The 11360-nt window shown below is 59.8% G+C and overlaps 1 long non-coding RNA gene across 1 annotated transcript; it reads left to right on the forward strand.

Moving 5' to 3' along the window:
* Window positions 1-385: 385 nt before the first annotated feature.
* On the forward strand, window positions 386-4107 carry LOC128773697 (uncharacterized). The gene is made up of 3 exons (XR_008418136.1): window positions 386-462; window positions 1545-1661; window positions 2780-4107. It is a non-coding gene; the product is annotated as an uncharacterized LOC128773697 (long non-coding RNA).
* The last annotated feature ends 7253 nt before the right edge of the window (window positions 4108-11360 follow it).

Here is an 11360-nt window from a genome sequence, read left to right on the forward strand (position 1 = left end):
AGCGAACCAAATCCTGTTTTCTTGACATCCACTCTCCCACCGCACCAGAGGGTTCCACCACTCACGGACTCTGGTCCGGAAACGTCTCTTCCGCGGCTCCACGGCCGGATGCAGCACGGAGGAGAAAAGCAGCGGCCGTCGCTGGAGACCCCCTGCCAGGTTATCCTCAAAATGCTCCTCTAGTCCTCGGACATTTTAGCCCAAATGCTCGCAAGTTTTGGCAACGTCTTCTGGCGTATGAGCCGCGAGGTGCCTTCGCTGGGACTCATCTGCTCGGGCCTGCTAATTTGAGGAGCCAAGTGCTAACGGGAGGCATTCTGCATGGTTCCCGGCCCAGAAAATATCTGTTTTCACTGCAGCCATCGTCCTCAAAATCAAGAGAACTAACTCAGGTGTTTCCAGCACTGTGACGGGAGGCGGGCATTTTTGTCCGAGGGCCTTCGCGCGACCTTCCCCGCACACGTATGTGTGCACAGAACGGGTATCTCACTGGAGGGCCCGTGATCCCCACGGTGGGGAACGGCGGCCTCTCTGACTGGCCGTGCATCACGTCACCGCCCACAGCCCCCTGTGTTCCAGGAGTCTGGCTGGTCCTGAGGCCGTGCCACAGGGGACAGGTGGCTCTCCAAACGCTCAGGTGTCTCTCCTGTGTGGGGTGTGACAGAGGCGAGGCATCAGGTCCTGGGGGCCCAAGGCGGCCCAGGGGGCCGGGGAGAGCATCACCATGTGGGGGGAGGCGAGGGGTGCTTAGAAAAATCATACGACCTGAGAAACCACAACCCGGTGAGCAAGTGGGAGGAGGGCAGCCGCCGGGAGGACAGTGCTGCCGACTGCTCTGTCCACGGTAGTTGTGTTCCATGAAGTGGCCACCGATTCTGACTTGGGGCATGCTGAACCGTTGCCCCTGGGGGAAACACGGGGTTAGTGCAGTCGGTGTTCCCAGAGAAACAGAACCGATGAGATGCACACACACACACACACACACACACACACACACACACGCGGAATAATATTTATTTTAAGGAATCGGCTCACAAGATTACGGAGGCTGGCAAGTCCAAAACCTGCCATCAGGCTGAGGCCCAAGGAAACCCCGTGCCGCGGTTGAAGTCTGCCTGCTGTCTGCTGCAGAATCCCCTCCTGCTTGGGGGAGATCAGTCTTTGTTCTGTTCAGGCCTTCCGCTGATTGGGAGAGGCCCACCCACAGCAGGGAGAGCAATCTGCTTCACTTGTAGTCCACCAGCTTGAACAGTAATTCCATCCAGAAACCTCCTCATAGAAACATCCAGAGTAATGTGTCACCACATCCGGGGGCAGCACGGTCAAACACCAGCCAGTACTCCAGCCTAACACGGGGCCACTTAAAGCAGCGAAGTTATCGACAAAAAGCACAAAAATGTGGAAAACGTGGCACTAGATAGACCACAAAAGGACACTGGTTTACAGGACGGGAGCTGGGACAGGAAGGCGACTGTTATCTTGCTCATCTCAGCCGGGAACACGGGCCAACCCCTCAAGTTTGTCGCCTGTATGTGTTCCTCCAGAACGACCACGGAAACACCGTGTGTGTTGACCCCAGGGCTGCTACCAGACTTTGGTGAGCTGGAAAATCTGTACGTTACGGGCGGAGTCCCGAGTAAGGAGGATCGAATCCATACGAGGTGCGCTTGTGAGCCCCGGGTAGTGACTCAGAATCGGGTGCTGCCGGGCGGAGGGCGTGGTGGTGAAGGGTGGGGTCCCAGCGGGGGACATGGTGTTCAGGGACCTTCTCTGTGAGCCTGAACCGGGGGCTTGGCCTTCTTAGTAGAGGAGATGGGAAGGAATGGAAGGGTTTTTAAGAGGAGAGGGTGAGGAGGCTTGCATCGTAGTCATGGGAGGCTGTGTGCATGGACTAGAAGAGGAGACAGAGCTGGGGAGACCCGGTGAAGGCTGTTGCCAGGACCCTGCCCAGAGGGCTGGAGGGAGGGGCCTGGCCGAGTGCCGAGGGCGGAGCCAACAGGCTACGTGGGGGCTGAGGGCAGAGGTGGGTTTCTGGGGGTCCTCGGGGCGAGCCCTCCAGCCGTGGTTCCCGGGGCCCCCCTTTCACACCTGAGGTGACACCACGCTGCCTCTCCTGAGACCTCTCTGCAAGACCCCTCGGCCCCTGGGCTCTTCCCGGGCAGCGTGGCCGCGTCCCCCCACGTCCCCCCACGGCCCCTTTGAGCGGCTGCGGACCTCCCCTCAGCCGTCCACTGATGCGGTGACCGCACTCCGGGGCCTCCTTCCTTCAGCCGCTGGGGACAATGCCCTTCAGACCCGTCACTCCTGCCATTAATGGATCGGATGCCTGCGCCCCGAGGGTGACGGGTGACGCTGCTCAGTCCTACCACCCCCGGGGGCCGCCTGGTGCGGGCAGGGGGGCGGAGGTCTGGGCGTGAGACGGCCCTTGTCAAGACTCAGCAGAAACGGAAGATCGGGGGGGAGACTTTGTGGCGGTGCAGCTGGTCCTTTGTTCACCTCTGTGCTTGGAGCTGCATCTCAAGATGACTTACAACCCACCCGCGACGGTGATTGGTTCTCCTTCGCGCTCCGCGGGGGCGGGGGAGCGGGCCGTCCCCGCGTTTCCATCCGTCATTGTCAGGCAGCACAGACGAGGCACACCCTTCTCCAGTCAGGTTCAGCTCGGAGTCTGCAGCCCCTTTAGGGTTCTGAGCCCAATGGAGCTCCAGCCGAGATATGTACGGTAAGTAATGAATTATCCACGATTAATTACAATTAACTGGGTCTCTTTCTTCCCTAGGCGCTTGATCTAAATATTTACAAGGAATTCTGATCAGATGCTCACTGTCCAAATTAATATTATTTCATCTGAAAATACAAGAGTGTTTTCATCCAAAATCAGCTATTGTTTGGAGTCCAATCAGCGTACCATGCGGCAAAACACAACAGAGGAGCACGATGTGCGGTGACAGGTAATGTGGCCGGTCAGTGACCGAGAGGGGCAGAATCCGCACCGAACCGTGGAACTCATCCGCCCCTGGGTCCACGCCACCCGACCTCACGTACGGCCTTCAACAGAGTCCCTGGAACGTGGGCCTGCAGGCGTGGACCTTCCCCGGATGTGCTCACCACGCTGGGGGGCCCAGGGCTCCCAGCAGACGGGACGTGTCCGCCCACACGCGGGGGACAGCCAACCCGGGCCTGGGAGCCCGTGACGTGAACCAGGGAACCCGACAATCTAAGTGGGGGCGCGGAAGCTGTTTGGGGTTAGACGTGAGACGGCACAGGATACATGTTCAGATGGTGACTATGTATGTGGCTATCATAGCCCTCGCTCAACTGCTTCCCAAGTGAGAGGAAGGAGCAGGGGGGACCCGAGCGCATCTCAGGTCTGAGGACGGAGTACGTGGGCTGGTGGAGAAAGCCTCCCAGGTCTCTGTGTGTCCTGGAAATGGGGCCCAGGGCTAGGCAGAGTGGAGAAGCGACTGGAGTCATTACCTCCACGACTGTGTCCCCAGGAGCAGTGGCCCGTGGAAAAGGTCACCTTTGAGTACCAGGTCAGAGAAGTCACTTTCTCAAAGGACCACCAGTTTGGCCTCTCTCTGATTTCCTTGTCCCTGGTCCCCTCGACATCCAGCATCTCTGTGAACGGTGAATCCGCTGAGGGCAGACTGTCTCCTGGGGTGCAGATCCATCGGTGGAATCCCACATTCTCCTTTCCCCCTTATGGAGACTTGAAAATGACTTATTTAGGGGCGCCTGGGTGGCTCAGTTGGTTAAGCGTCCGACCCTTGATCTCAGCCCCGGTCGCGATCTGATGGTTCGGGAGTTTGAGCCCCGCGTCGGGCTCTGTGCTGACAGTACAGAGCCTGCTTGGGATTCTCTCTCTCCCTTTCCCCCTGCCCCTCCCCCATTCAGGCCCCCTATCTCTCAGAATAAATAAATAAACTTACAAAAAGACAATGACTCACCTAGCCATGTCCTTCTGGGACCTGGCGTCAGGATGGCTCCTGTCCTGGAGGCAGACTGTTCGGCTTCGCTGGCATGTACCTGTGAGCCAGCTTCCCGTTTTCTCACATCCATGCGTCGCCGTTCTGTTATTCATCCAGCATTTTTCTTAAAATTAAGTTTTACAAACGAACCCTAGTCTAAAGCAATACTATCTATGGGAGTTTGATCTGCTCGTTAGCTTTTTTTGGAGACACCTCTTCTAGGAAATCCATAATCACCAAAATAAAAGCAAGCTCATGCGTACCTTCCCACGTGCAATGCGTGCCTGTCGGTCCACACTTTGCTGTGGGATTTGCAGCTGCTCAGACCCGAGCTCACATCTTAGCTCTGCCTTCGTTACTAGCTGCATATCATCTGGGAAGATCACTTACCCTCCCAGACGAGGAGCGTCCACGTACGGAAATGGGAATGTGCTGAGGTTGGGGGCAGGGGGACTATGTGAAGCCGGTCTCGGCAAGGAGGCTGGTCTCTATACCACACCCCGGCCACGTGGCTATTGTCCTTGTCCTCTCCTGCTTAGAGATCCCCAATTTGGTGAAAGTGCGGGTTGGTTTCACGTTCTGGGGCACAGAGACTCCTCCCCAGCCCCAGGGGTGAATCACGGTGGTCTAAGTCCGCCCCAGCCAATTCCCTTCCCTCAGCCAGAGGGGGCTTTAGACTTCGGTCGTAAGGAAATCTGGCCAAGAGGGGCAGAACCCCCGGCAGACTTCTGTGCCGGGCTGTCACCGAAGACTGAAGGAGGTGCCACGGTATCCGTGCCCCCTTTTAGCTTTCTGGATATTGCCATCAACAGCGGTACCTGGACCGCTCTGGACTCCCTGCCTCCTCCAGCAGGGGCGTCCTGGGGGGACAGGCCACACACCGCAGGTGGCAGAAAGAGCCGGCATCCTCAGAGCATCGTTGAGGTCTCACACCCGTAACCCCGGAGCTGCAATGCGACCAGCATGGTGGTCACACGGAATAATTACTAAGCTTTATCGTTTTATATATTGTGCATTGCCTTTTTTTTTTTTTTTTTGGTAAGTTTTCTGTTTGTCGTGGCAGAAAACATCCTGATACAATTTCCTTCCCAGCCCATGCTGGGTGTTCTAAGCATCTTGGAAACCACACGTTTGGGGCGAGCGCTCCTGAAAATGAATGAAAGCACCCAGGTCCCTCCAGAACGGCCTGGAAATGCTGCTCACCTCTGTTCCCCCTCTTGCCTCCCAAGAGCTGCCCGTCCTGTGCTGACGGGCAGCACACAGCAGAAGGGGGATAGAAGGTGCGCTTTCTTGATGTGTCTCCCTCCCATACAGGGAATGACAATGACCCCTGGCCAAGGAAGACTCCGCCCTGTCATGTCTTCCAGTGCTGCAGTCACCAAACCAGCAGTCACACTGTCCAACCGTGCGGGCATTCCATTCGGCAGAGATGCCAGGAATTCGTGAAGCAGATCTGGGGTAGAGACTAGAAATCTGTGGGGTTTTCTCTTCTTGAGACAGAGAGAGAGGGAGGGAGAGAATCTCAGGCAGGATCCACGCTCAGTGTGGAGCCACACTCAGGGCGCGATCCCATGACCCCAGGATCGCGACCTGAGCAAAAATCAAGAGGCGGATGCTCCACCAACTGAGCCGACCAGGCGCCCCTAGAAAACTGTTTTTAGGAACCTGCCCTGGGTGTTTTGAGACAGGTTTTTTATTGGCCAAAATAGGAAACATGGCCCTTAAGTCAGTCTGATAAGTGGCTCCAAGACGTCAATATATTTTGGTTCTCAGCCAGGGGTGATTTCGTCCCTCAGGAACATTTGGCAACGTCTAGAGGTATGTTAGGCTGTCCCAGTTTGTGGGACGCTGCTGTCCCTTGGTGGGAGCATCCTGTGATGCAGGTAAGCGTCCAACAATGCACAGGACCGTCCCCCGCAGAGAGTCACCCGCCTCAACATGTCAGTAGTGCTGGTAAGACACCTGGATGGTCCGAGCTGCAGGAGCGACGAGGTGCCCGTCTGTGGACTGTGTGACCTCAAGGAGAGGAGGGAGAAACATCTCAGTGAAACCTAGAAGCCATTCACAGTCCTTTAGACGTCTCCCTGGGAACAGCCGCCACGTCCCCCAAAAGCAGGGACCTAAGACAGGAGTCCAGATCAAAGACTCGGTGAGAAGAGCCTTTGCTGCTGGACCGAACACAGGCTTTGCCAAGCATCAGTGAGGAAGAAGGTACTTTGGACAAATACATTTTCCAAGTTCACTGAGATGAACTATTTTAAGCATAATTAAAAAACCCCCATAATCCAGCCCAATTTCACCATTTCTGCCTCTTCAAAATTAGAATGTGGACCGTGATGTAATGTCTGTAGCCTTGATTTATCACATCGTGCACAGCGATGCCCTTGGGAAATAAACCTGCTCTGAATTAAATGGCTTGCTCTCGGCCTTGCCCTGAAATGTGGAAAGCCTGAAGTTTGTGTACTTTTGTCCTGTCCTGGAAGCTTCCGTGGTACATCGCCGACGGTGCCGTGGGTCTTTCTCTGGTTCGAACTCTCTCCGCTGGATTGCAGACGCGGCATTCGAGACAGCTCAGGTCCGTAAAACGCACAGATGATCTTTGCTGTTTTTTTACGGGCGGTTCCAAGCCTGTTGTCTGCAACCAGACCTGTCTAGACGGGGGCCCCTTCGGGGGGACCTTCGGGGGCACAGGCCACGCCGGTGTGAGTCAGCGAGTCTCAGCCGGGCACGCCCCGTGCAGGTGCTCCCCTCTTCCTGCTGGTCCTGCTCCCTCCTGCCCCTGTGATGCGGTCAGCTGTCCCTGTGGCTGGTGCACAGAGCCAGTTGTCATTTGGGGTGTGTGGCAGGTTCTGGATCTCTGCTCTGGGCTGTGGGTCCCCCTGCACGCTCTTCCCACGGCAGAGCGCTGGACAAGAGGTCCGCCAAACCACACAAGCGCGTTCAGACCTCCTTGTGGACGTGCTCGTGTCCCGGCGGCCAAAGCCCAGAATCGGTGGGGCAGGCAGCTGGCGTCTTCCCGTGGGGGGTGCAGGGGACCGAGTGTTCGTGAAGCAACAACATGACTTCGACGCCACCTCTTCTCTGTTCCGCATCCTTGGTGGAAAATGTCAGAGCCTTTCAGTGGCGTCCACGGCCACGCAGGGAGGCCCTGGGTTTCACGTGTCTCCGAGCAAGGAGGAAATGTTCATACCGCCGAAAGACGAGCATTTCCCCGGTAACCGTGACTCCAGCCGCAAGCCTACAGTCTGTCTACTTCGGGTTAAGAGACACCAGATTTTTCATGGATGTTGAGGGGAAGGGAAGAATTTCTGGACCCCGAGTCCTTCCTGGTCTAGTACGAAGCGTCACGGCCGACGGGAAGCCTCGGCAGGGACCTCGGCAGCGCGAGCTCTGGGTCCCCCAGGGAGCGAGGGCCCTAGGGCCGCTGGCTCTGCCTGAGTTGTGTCACCTGCAAAGTAAGGGCGGTGATTGGATGGCAGAGGGGACCCCGCCCCATCTGAGGCCGAGTCCTGCCTGCCGTTTCAGTCACGGAGCTGAGAGGCGGACTTCGATGGTCACCAAAGCGACGCTGTGCCACCATTTCCAGCAAGAGCTTTCACCAGGGCCTCACGGGAATCTAGAAGATCCAGCCTGCCATTGCGGCAGCTGTGACCCTTACACATCCTTTCTTCCCTTTGTCCTTGGAGGGCTCCTGGTGAGACGTGTGCCCGCTCGGTGGTCCGGCCTGCGCGTGCGGCTCCCGAGGGGCCCTGTGCCTGTGCTGACCGCTCGGCCCCCGAGGGAAGGAGTCAGGACCCCGCCGGCATTGGCTCCTGCGCTCGGCACCCGGGCTTTGCGGCTACTGAGTAACTCAGGGGCCCGTTCGACGTTTGTGTTTTATTATGTTCGTGCCGTTCCCCTCCCCCGACGTGCAGAACTTGAACCGGTTAGCGGGTGAGGCAGCGTCGCTGCTTGAGGCGCCCGGCTCTCTGGCTGCAGGGGCGGGGGGGGGGGTCCTTGTGGCAGCCTGTGGAGCGGATGAGTCTCGGCCGGCTGCTCCTTGACCCTGCTGTGGGACCCTGGGGTCACGTGATCTGGCCCAGGCCTCGAAATACGCCCTGCCTGCCGGCCGCGTCGCCATGAAGCCCCAGCGTGGTGACGGACGCCCAGGGATGTGGCTGAGTCGCGGGGCCTTCCAGTAAACAGTGGCTCTGACTCTGGGCTGCGAGCGCTAACTGGACGGGTCAATTCCTGCCTGCCCCCCGCCCCAACGAAACAGCTTGCGAGAGCTTGGAGAGAGCTCCCAGAGGTTTCTGCAAGTCTGTCTCCTCCCGGAGCCTTGTTAGAGACGGCAGGGGGATGGCGGCGAGGACACCCGGCCGTGCCCTCCAGGAAACGGCCACCAATGTGCTTGGCGAGCCCCTTTTCTCGGCAAGGGAGCCTCAGCCCGGATCACGTCTGGATGATCACAGAGGCGCGTGCTCTCCGTCCGCAGGAACGAGCTTCTCCTCGGCTATGCTTCGTGGAGTCGGGAGTGAGTTCTCACCCACTTCCGAAGTCGAGGGGAGCCTCCAAGCACCCGCTCCCGGGCCCAGTTTAACCCAAGTACGAGCCCGACGCCCTTGACATGGAGACCGGTTTCCTACGTGTGCTGGGATCTGCATTCTGCTCCTCAGCTGAGCCCGGCTCCTGGTCTGTGTGCCTCCTCCGGGGGCTCCGTGGGGACCACGCCCCCTCCCGCGGGCCCCCCGCCCCCCGCGGATCTGGAAGGAGCGAAGACCGTGCTCTCCCAGCCACCCCTCACCCCGCCCTCCGCACAAACGGTGCTTCTGACTGAGGTTCAGATGGTCATTTGCTGCTCCTTCCCCTCCAGTGACCTGTCGCCGCTTCTGGAGCACCTACTGTGCGTGGGGCCCGGGCCAGACCACAGAGCGGATACCGGAGAACAGGATGAGCCCGCCACGCCCGTGGTGTGGAAGGACAAGGCTGTGTGGCACCAGGGGTTACGGTGCCGGCCGGAGGGCTCTGGGGCCGGAAGGGGGGCCTCCCTGTGGGGCAGGGGTGCGAGTTCTGGTCCCGGATGGCGGGATAGACGCCGTTCCCATAGAGAGGTCAGGGGAGAGCAGACGCGAAGTAGGAGTGTGGTCTATGCAGGATCGGGCACGGCACGGGCGGCGGGAGGGTGGGGGTGCAGTGTCCCGGGCGGGGCCCCGCAGAGGACCCGGGGTATCGTCCTGCGACGGGACCCCAAGGGGGAGGCCACGTGACACGCGCGGGTCTGCTGCCTCGCCCTGTACACACCCCGTAGTGAACCGGGAGGCACACGCGCCCTCCCGGCGTTTCCCAGCTGGCCTCTTGGAAGGCAGCCCCCACAAGGCGGGAGGTGGCCGAGACCAAGGGACTCTGCGCTGTCCCCTGTCTCCATGCCTGTGGGGACAGAGTGTGTGCAGGGACAGCCTGGGGCGAGCTGCCCACGGGTCGGGGGAAAGGACGCCTGCCGACAGCTGCTTCTGTCAGCAGAGCCTTTCTGGCCGAGATGGGTGTGTCCGGATGGGAACGGGTGTGTGACGTCTGGTGTGCGTCAGGGGAGACGAGCCTCCACGGGGGCCCCCGGGATGGCGGGGCGTCACCGCCAGCAGGACGGATGCCCCGAGGAGGCGATGAGGCCCGCTCAGGGCAGTCCTCCTGCCCCACTGAGACCTTACGGGAGAGGCTGGCCGTGGTGCGGAGGCGCCTCCTGGCCGCCCAGCCTGGAAGGGGCAGGTTCCTGCCGTTCGTGCTCCCCCCGGCGTTTGCCCAGAGCCTGTGCTCCCTCCCAGGCTGAGAACCGAGGTATCCCAGCTCTTCCCATTCCTTTGTAGTGTGCAAATGTCCCGCGGCGTCTCCCTCGCCTGCGGGACCCACAGCGGCCAGGCCCACAGCCCAAGGTCGAGCACTGATCAGCCGCCCTCAGACCTGAGCTTACCTGTTGTTCGCTGTGTCCGTGGGGCAGGTGTGACACAGCCTGCTGACAGCCCCCCAGGCCGGAGCTCTTAGCCGCCAAGAGCCCGCTGTTTCTTACCGGAACCCCCATCAGCAGCCCCGTGACTTGTCAGATCTGGGCTTCGGCCTTGAGCCATCTCTCGGGCGCATTTCCTTCGGACGTCTGCAAAGGGCATGTGTCTTAGTGACCGGCAGGCAGCTGATCCTCTACAAGTGGAGCAGAGTCACATTCCACGGAGTGTGCTGAGTCCCGGAGGCGGCCGTCGCCACCCCGACAGCTCCCGCGTGTCCGTCCGTGTGTCCTCGCTCCGGCCGCACACGGAGGCCTCTCTCGCCGCATTCGGCGCTGCTCTGCGCCCTTTCCGCGCCCCAGTTCTGCCGGCTGCCGTGCGCCGTAGACCGTGGACCCCCGGGGGCCGGGCCCAGAGCCCCCCCTCCCCGTCTTCGCCGCACCGGTGAGTACGCGCGGCCTCCCGCGGAGCGGGTGCCGCTTCCACCCAGATCTCATACCATCTTCCGCTTTTTCATTTACTTCTGATCTAAAAAAAAATGAGGTGGAAAACTGGTTCGTGGTGTAGTTGACAGAAAAGTCGTTATCTGTCATGTTCAGATAGGCCATCCTGCAGTTCCGTAAGTTCTAAGATGCTATCTCTTAAATAAGGTCATTCCTGTTGCACAGATTGTGCCAGTGGCCCAGGCCAGCAGAGTGAGACGCACGGACACCCTGGGTCAGACCGTGGGGTCGGGAGGCTGATGAGTCGCCCCCGTAGGAAGCCAGATTGCTCACCGGAACTCCCGCGAGAGGGATCTGGGAGACAGCTGGTGGCCTGGCTCGCAGCGGGAGCCGCCTGCCCTTGCGTGGCCACCGCTGTGCCCGCCGCTCTCCGCGGGGGGCTTCTTCAGGCCACGGACAGGCCTCACCACCCCCCCACTCCCCCCCGCTGGGGCAGCTTAGACGCTGGTTGTAAAGCCGCCACTGGGAGTCCTCAAAGGCTGTCACCTCTCTGACGTGCCAGCACAGCGCCATGGGCGCCTGGAATGCGCCCTCAGCCTCTTGCGGAGGCGGCCGGTGCTTGCGCGCGCGTCCTTCAGCCCCCGGCGGACGGGTGATGAGAAGTCGGGGATGAGGTTACAGGGTCACCTTCACCCTTCACCCCGGGTGGGCTCTACTGATTCTCCAGTTTGTCTTAGAATCGAGGCACAGCCCGGATGAGCTGCCCCGATTTTCGTCGCGGGGGAAAGCGAGGGCGCGGGGACCTGTTTGCCCTCACGGAGGCTCGGCAGGGGTCAGCTGCTCCTGGGGGAGACCATGCCCTCTTGCCCGCGAACGGCATCTGTATGTTTTCGGGGGCCTGTTGCACGACTATACAATTCTCTTTTCCAGGGAATCTTAGCTTTTGCCTTCGAAACATTTTTCTTGGAGCGGGA

Source organism: Panthera pardus, unplaced genomic scaffold, assembly GCF_024362965.1.
Source record: "Panthera pardus isolate Hobbes unplaced genomic scaffold, ASM2436296v1 HiC_scaffold_26, whole genome shotgun sequence".
NCBI lineage: Eukaryota > Metazoa > Chordata > Mammalia > Carnivora > Felidae > Panthera > Panthera pardus.